Below are 8091 nucleotides of genomic sequence, written 5' to 3'. Positions count from 1 at the left end.
TCTTCGTTTTTCTTTTGGGGGCTTCGGGAAATAAAAGAACAACTAAACGATTTTTGGTGATAAAAATTTTTTCCTAATTCAAAAAAGCAAAATGTCCAAATAAAAAATAGTTTTATTTTCGTTTATCCATGTCTAAAAACAAAGTAAAAAAACCCCCGGACCGTTAACCTCGCTTTTAAAGATTAAAATTTGGGGCGGAATTTAAATTTTTCCCCTTTTAAAAACCAACAATTTTAAATTTTTTTTAATATTTAAAAAACGTGGTAGTTTTTTTTGTTTTTAATTGTTTTTGGCTTTTTAAAAATATGAGAAAACCCCAAAATACAAAAATTTTAAAGTTACTTTTTTGAAATATCCAAAATACAAAATCGCGGTAAAAAAAAATTTAAATTTAGGAATAGATTCTTTTTTTCTTTTTTAAAGGTAAAAAAAATAAACCAAAATTTTGAGGGTAACTTAAGTTCCAAAACCCATTTCTCTCCCAAATTCTCCTTTTAAAACTTAAAAAATTTTAAAAAAATAGGGAAAAAATATACAAAATAAAAGAAATATTTGTTTTGTTTAAAAAATAAAAAATTTAAAAAAGATGTGAAGAAATGGAATACAATGAAATATTTTAAAAAAAGCTTTTTTAAAATTAGAAATACTTTAAATAAACGAAATATCCGAAATATTTTCCCAAGATTTTTCTTTTCCATTTCTAAAAAATCAATCATATTTGCCCAAAACATTACCCTTTTAAGAAAAAACCCGGGCAAATTCACCCATTACCTTATTCAAACCCATGATCAAGATAACATGATATCGAAACAAAGAGGCAAAAATTTTGGGGCTTTTTAAAAATAAACACTTTCTTGCATCATTATATTCAAAAGTCCTTCACTGGAAAAAGTTTTAATTGGGGGCATATGCTATCTTAACGAAAAGGGAAAAAAAAAATATTAACACGTTTTAAAAGGTGGGGAAGTTCCAACATATTTTTTTTGGATTTACATTTTGGTAATAACCCCGAAAAGGGGAATTGAAATAAACTTCTACTAGATCATTGAATGGGATATATTTGGTAAATCACAAAAAGTTTAAAGCTTTATGGTTGTGATGTTTCATTTTTCCCAAAAAGACAAACTTTCGATAACCGTCCACCCGGGGAAAAGCCATGGTTTTGCATCACCGGGGAAGAGAATTTTTTCCGGCATCCCCGCGGAAAGGGCCCTTTAGTCTTGGGCCCCGGAGATGTCGGACCCAAAAGGCCCAAAGGGGGGGAAAAAGGGGAAAAAGGGAAAGGGGGAGAGAGAATTTTTTTTTGGGGAAGATGATAAAGGGAAGGGGGGAGAATAAGAAGGTAAGTATTTCAAAAGATTGGTTAGTTATGAAATGAAATTTTTTGGGAAAAAAAAAAGCTACAAAAATTAAATAAAAAAAAAAGGGTAGTTATTATTCATAAATAAGTCTTAAAAAAGTTTAATGAAGAAAATTTTAAAACTTTTTTTTTGAAAAGGCCTTGTAAACCCTCATTATGAATTCAAAGTTTCGGTTTAAATCTTCCAAAACTTTTTTAAAAGATTTTCCCCCCAACATAAACCAAAAAGACGCATTCACTTTTAAATTTTGGGTCTCGATTTCAAACTCTATGTATGAAATCACTTTTTTTAAAGGGGCGTTTTAACCAAAAGAGGGACAAATTTCCCAAAAGACAAACCAATTATATTATCCGGCCACAATACAAGTATCGGACCCCGGGGGGAAACCCAAAAAAAAACCACACCAACAATTTTGTTGATCATAGGCCTATGGTCTATTTTAAATTTCAAAAGAAAATTAAATTTTTTTTTATATATTTCAAGTTTGAGTCAAAACAACCAGTTCTGTTGTAGTAGGGAGTTGGTTGCATAATTTCACCTTTTCAATTACTGCAAAGATATTTCTTGGTCCTATTATATTTGTTGAACCTTAATAAAATTGAAAAAATTTTTTTTTGTTTTTACTATGTTGCCGGGACCCAAATAGGACTTAATTTTTTTTTACTTAAATAAAATTTTTTTGACTTGACCAAAATTTTTTTGAGATTATTTTTTTAAAAACATTCCAAATTTATCCTTTTTTAAAAAACTTGGTTTTATTTTGCATATTCTTATTTATCTAAGTTCTAAAAAAAAAAAACATACCCGGATATTCCTACAAAAGGGTTTCCCGGGGGTTGGGGGGTGAAAACCCTTTAAAATTTTCCCTTTTTTGGGGTAGGAAGGTTTTTCGATGAACCCGGGTTTTTAAAAAAATCGTGTTTTTTAAAGTGGTTTTTAAAAAAAAGCAAAAAAAAGCTATGATAAAAATATTTTTAAAAAAAAGCTACTAACAATACAAATATTGAATATAGCTAAAGGTAAAAAGAAACAACAGTGGTAATAAAAAATTTAAGCAAATTTGATAATACTAGGAATAGTAATACTTTAAAAATAATACCTATCAAAGAACAGATAGATACTTCATATTAGAACCCTGCTCTACAGCTATGAAAGAAAATGCTCAACTCTACTAATCATTTACTTCCCACCCGACCTCCCTTTAATTCGGGTATAACTCATTTCAAGTATTTCCTTACTTATTCTAAGGGTACAATGATCTGAAATTTGGAACGATTTCTAGCCTGTATCTGAAACTATTATTCAGCACATGCCAGGAATGATAAAGATACGTACCCTAAATTTCCTAAATGTGAAAATCTTCAATTGTCTCTCAATAGTAGCTAAATTTTAACAAATTCTTACGTTAGAACGTTTAAGTCATTGTACGTTATGGTTTCATAAACCTAAACGTAAGCTTTTATGCATTTTCGCTCATTCAAACATTTAATTTTATCTGTCCAAAAGACTGTATAAAGACTTTAACATAATTAAATATTCCCTTTGTTTATTTTTACTTATCCAAATAAATTTTGCGCCCACTAGAGAAATAATAATGAAGTGCATATTTAATCACAATATTCGCATTGGTGTATAGTCTCAATGGACTCGGAAATGATTTGGGAAATGAACATAATTTATTAAAACATGAAAAAATAATTTATTTTTTATATATAAAATAATAAATAAAATTTTTTAACGGAAAGGCCAAATTACCCCGAACTTAAAATACATTCATACTCGATATTAATCTTTATTTGTTTTGTCAATTCTCTGCACTACCAAAGGATATCTGCCTCAAATATTTTCCTCAAATAATTTTTTACCCACTATAGAAATTATTTTTTCAAAACTAATACAAAATTATTATTATTTTTTTTTTAAATAATTATCCATATTTTTTTCAAAAAAAAAATTGGTATTTAGTTATTTTTAAAAATTATTTGAGGGTAAAAAAATTTTAGGCGGGTAGCACGTGAATAGCATGAGGTATAATTATAGATACCCAATATATTGCCCAAAAAACGAAGGGTATGGATGAACTATTTTTCAAAGTTCGGGAGTACATTTTTTTGATATTATCTGTAAAGTATTTTAATATAGTGGATAAGTAGAAGTGAACGGATGAGGTACTTTTCCTCACGGCAATAGTATGGTTGTTTCGGTTGTTTACTTATTTAATGGGAACTCGTAAATGGACGTTCATCATTGATGCACTCTCAGACTGCTCTTGTCTATCACATGCAACCTGATTTTCCATTACAGGGAATTTTAGTAGGCTAGGTTAATTTGGTTCACGCAGGTTTCTTTTGTTAGTAAGGTTGATTCTCATACAATTTCCTCCCCATTTTCTCTTTCTCTACCCTCAAGGCCTCAATTAAAATAAAAAAAAATTACATTTTACTATTTAATTGTCATTGAGAATTTTTTATCAAATTCGTCTCTTAAGTAAGAGCGGAAATTTAATTGTAGTATCGAAGTAACCAGAAATTGCATTTTTAGGCTATAGCTTGTCAATATTGGTACGGATTTCCACATATAGACTCAAATACTAGTCAAAATCAGACTCAATGATTACTTTGGGCTTAAGTTTGTGATCTTTCATCATTTTGTCCATAACATAATGATCGTTATTTCAAGGACATGCAATTGACTGATGAACCAGTAGATATATTTGCGTATGCTCAACTCCTTTTGGCATTAGAAGGTTACTATCAACTAATTATAATGCATCATTGGTGAATAATAAGCGCGTTTGGCTAAAGCACGAAAATCGAGCTACTTTAAAAAGAAATCTTTTCAAAAAAAAGTATTTTTAGCGCTTGATTTGTGTTTGACGATTAATTTAAAAACACTTTTGAGTAGCAATTAGTGTTTGGCAACTTTTAAAGTGTTTCTATGTGTATTTTTTCTCAAAATGCTGAAAAAAGTTTTTTTTTAGCTACAAGCAAACTACTTTTTCTTTCTTTTCTCCGGAAAACATTTATTTTCTCCCAAAACTTGGTTAAACACCTCACTTTTTTTGAAATAAGCGGCTTATTGAAAAAATAAATATTTTTGGAGAAAAATAAGTTTTGGCCAAACCAATTATGAAGCTGGTTGATTATTTAAATCACTTCCTTATTACAATTAGTCACCTTTAAATATTGACAGATCAACGAGAATCTGATTTAATTAATTTCCTTCTATTTTTAGTAAATATGGCAATAAGAGCCATAATTTCTTCAATAGCTAGCAAACATGACCACATCTCTTTTAATGCCACCCTTTTCAAAAGTCACAGTTTGAGTAATTCGTTTCTAATTTTGGTAAATGTGTCTGATTTTGAACCATATTTTCTTCAACGACTAGCAAGCATGGCTATCTCTTTTAATGACAGCCTTTTCAAAAGTCGTGGGGTACGATCAGATTGCTAACAAGAATGATAACAATCATTCAAAATTACAATTAATCTGAAATGAGACAATGGCACTTTCATATTAAATAACGATGATTCTGCTTTAGGAAACCAAGAGCTGGCATGGGATAGTTAAGAGTTGTCAGGAATAGTAGAGAACTGGATAATTGTGTATTATGAGACAGATACCGCATTATCTGCATCACCAATTCTAGGCGTGTACTATGTTCTAGTGCCTTTATTCCTAATACAACATAAGTATAATTTATCTGAGCTTTTAGCTAACATGCAGGGTTTTGAAAATTACCTTAGTAATCTCTAGTTATTCCACAGAGGTAATTCGTTGATTGAAGAAGGTCACAACGTCAATTACGTAACCCCTATGATAATCCTATCATTGGTGAACGTATGTGTAAACTTTTTAGTAGGTTATCTGATGTGGCTGTGTAGACATTATTGCTAATAAAACGTTCAAAGAGGAAAATACAAGTCAGGAAGATCAGACTCAATGATAATTACTTAAGGCTTAAGCTTGTGATCTTTTTATCATTTGTCCATACTCCATAACAGAATTATTGATGTTTCAACGACATGCAATTAACTAATGGACTAAAGTAGATATATTTTGTGACTTTTTTTACATGCTCAACTTTTTTTTTGCTATTACGCGTAAGAGATTTGAATCAACAAATTTTAACGCATTATCGGTGAATAAGACTGGTTTATCATTTAGGAGTAGTTCCTTTCCCTATAATTAATACCTAATCACCTTATAAATATTGACAGATAGGCAATACTCTCTCCGTCTACTACTTGTCCAAGATATACTAAATATAGATATCCACTTTTATTTGTCTAGTTTTGGAAATTAAGATAGAATTCACCATTTTATACTTATTTTATCTTTATTATTAAGTACTATTCATTTTCCAAAACATTAAATTTATCATATTTAAAGGGTAAAATAGTAAAGTTATCATTTTATTAATTAGTAGTACTTTTAAGGAGGTGTACCGTCAAATACGTGATAAAGAAATGGTCGGAGAGAGCTGGCAATAAGACAATCTCTTTTAGGTTTTGGCATATATATATATATGACTAATTAGGAACCATAATCTCTTAAACAGCAAGCATGACCCTATCCCTTTTAATGACATCTTTTCAAAAGCCGTCGAGTACGATCAGATTATTAACATGACCGATAAAAATCATTCAAAATTTATAATTAATGTGAAATGGGAACCCTAGACAAAGGCACTTTCAAATTAAATACAGGGAACCCTGCAAGAATTGATGGGATAGGATAAGTTTTTAAGAATCGTGGAGGAGACTGAATCAATGATTTTACGAGAGCTATTTCTGATCGTACAATTTATCTGAGTTTTCAACTATCATGCAGGGTTTGAAAATTGCACTTGGAAATAGACGTAATTAAATTTACGGAAAAGGCTCAAATATGCCATCCAACTATCTAAACGCTCATTTACGCCAATTGGTCACGGCCATTTACGCTTATCAACTATGCGAATGACATTTATGCTATCGAACTATGTGAAATGGACTCATTTACGCCATTCATCAATACTTGACCCATTTACGCCATCAGCTCGCTACCAAAATGACTCATCCATGCCATTTTTTATTAACGCCCGTTTTTTATAATACCGTATATACACGGGGCCCAATTTATGCCTACGTCGTTCAATTAAACCACCCAATTTGGGAATATCAAATTAATAAAAAATTCAATCTATTAATCTTACCCACTCACAACCATAATCTACTGGGAGGCCACGTGTCATATATATCAAAACGTCTTTAATGAAATATGGCATGATTTGAGTCATTTTTATTAACTATGATGGTGATAAAACGAGTCAAACTATTGACGGAAATGCTATGATAAACGAGCCATTTCATAAATACGGTGAGCAACGCAGCGATTTCATAGTTTGACGGTACAACGAGCCAAACTATCGACGAGTGGCACAATCGAATCATTTCCGATAGTTGGATGGCAGCATATCTAGCCTTTCCGTTAAATTCGACAAAATCCTCAAGATCGTCGTATTCACATCCTTGTAAATTTCAGATCCGGTGGCTTCTATTGGAACAAATTTGGCCCCATTTTCCTAGTTTATCGTCTTTGCTTAACAGCTACCTTTCCTTTTCTTTATTAAGTGACCCTACTAGTTCGTCGATTTTTCATTTTTATGAAATGTAATATACGTACATCAATACCTTCAATTTGGGTTTGACTAATCAGAAAATATCTTTTATTTACTTTCTCTCTCTATCTTCATTTCCTTTCTCACCGACTTAGAGATTTAGGGTAAAGTTCACCCAATATCTGTTCAAGTTCTTCAAGTTCTTCAATTTCTCAGGTTAACATAGTATCGTGTACAATTTCAATTGGGGACATTTGATTTTTTTCCAATTTTTTGGTTTTTTTGACAACGCGATTGTAGGCTTGGGGGTAAAACAAGGCTCTTCACTTCGAAAGAAGGAGGGGGAAAAAAAACTTTTTTGTTTTTCCCCAAATTTGTTCGAAAAACCCCCATTATTTTTGCGATTCTCTTTCTTTTGTTTTTGAAAAAAAAGCGGGTTTAATTGTGAATTTGTAGTATTTGTTTGAAGTTCTTTGTAATCGTAGTGTTTTTGATTTAGTGTTTTTTTTTGTTAAGTGGGTTTTAAAAAACTTAGAAAATACCCCCAGTTTTCCAATTTAGGGGGTTTTGGTCACTATCAATGGCTCGGAACGTATCCTCTTTTTCCCCACAAAAAACATTTTCCCCCCGAAGCCCCCCCAAAACGATTATCACACCCTCTCATGTCCTCCATCGAAATCCGGATTACCCGGTTTCCCGTTTTTTTTTTCGGGACCCGTTAATGGGGAAAAAAAGTATTTGCTTTATCCGCAAAACAAAGGATGGTTAATGGAAAAACCAAAAAACCTGATGATTCTCCCTCCTCGTTTTTGGCTTGGGGTTTTGAATGGCGTTCGCTGGAACCCTCTCCAAAAGGGGAGGTGCTTTTTTTGGAGGCTAGGGATTTTTGGACCAAAAGAAGGTAGGGAGAAAAACGTGGGTTTTCGGTTCAAAGGGAAAGGGGGGTTGTACAAGGTTCTTAACCAGTTATTTCCCCAAACTTAGAAGATTTGGGATTTAGGGGGCCTTTTGTCAGGCGGGGGCCGAAAAAAAGGGTGTAAAGGAAAAACTCTAAATTCCCCTACGGACTAATGATACATATTCAAATGTTGGCACATTCTCTATGTCCCTTTTCCCGGGGGTTAGG

The sequence above is a fragment of the Lycium ferocissimum genome, chromosome 11 (assembly GCF_029784015.1).
Source record: "Lycium ferocissimum isolate CSIRO_LF1 chromosome 11, AGI_CSIRO_Lferr_CH_V1, whole genome shotgun sequence".
NCBI classification, from domain to species: Eukaryota; Viridiplantae; Streptophyta; class Magnoliopsida; order Solanales; family Solanaceae; genus Lycium; species Lycium ferocissimum.
Note: the sequence above shows the minus strand (reverse complement) of the source record.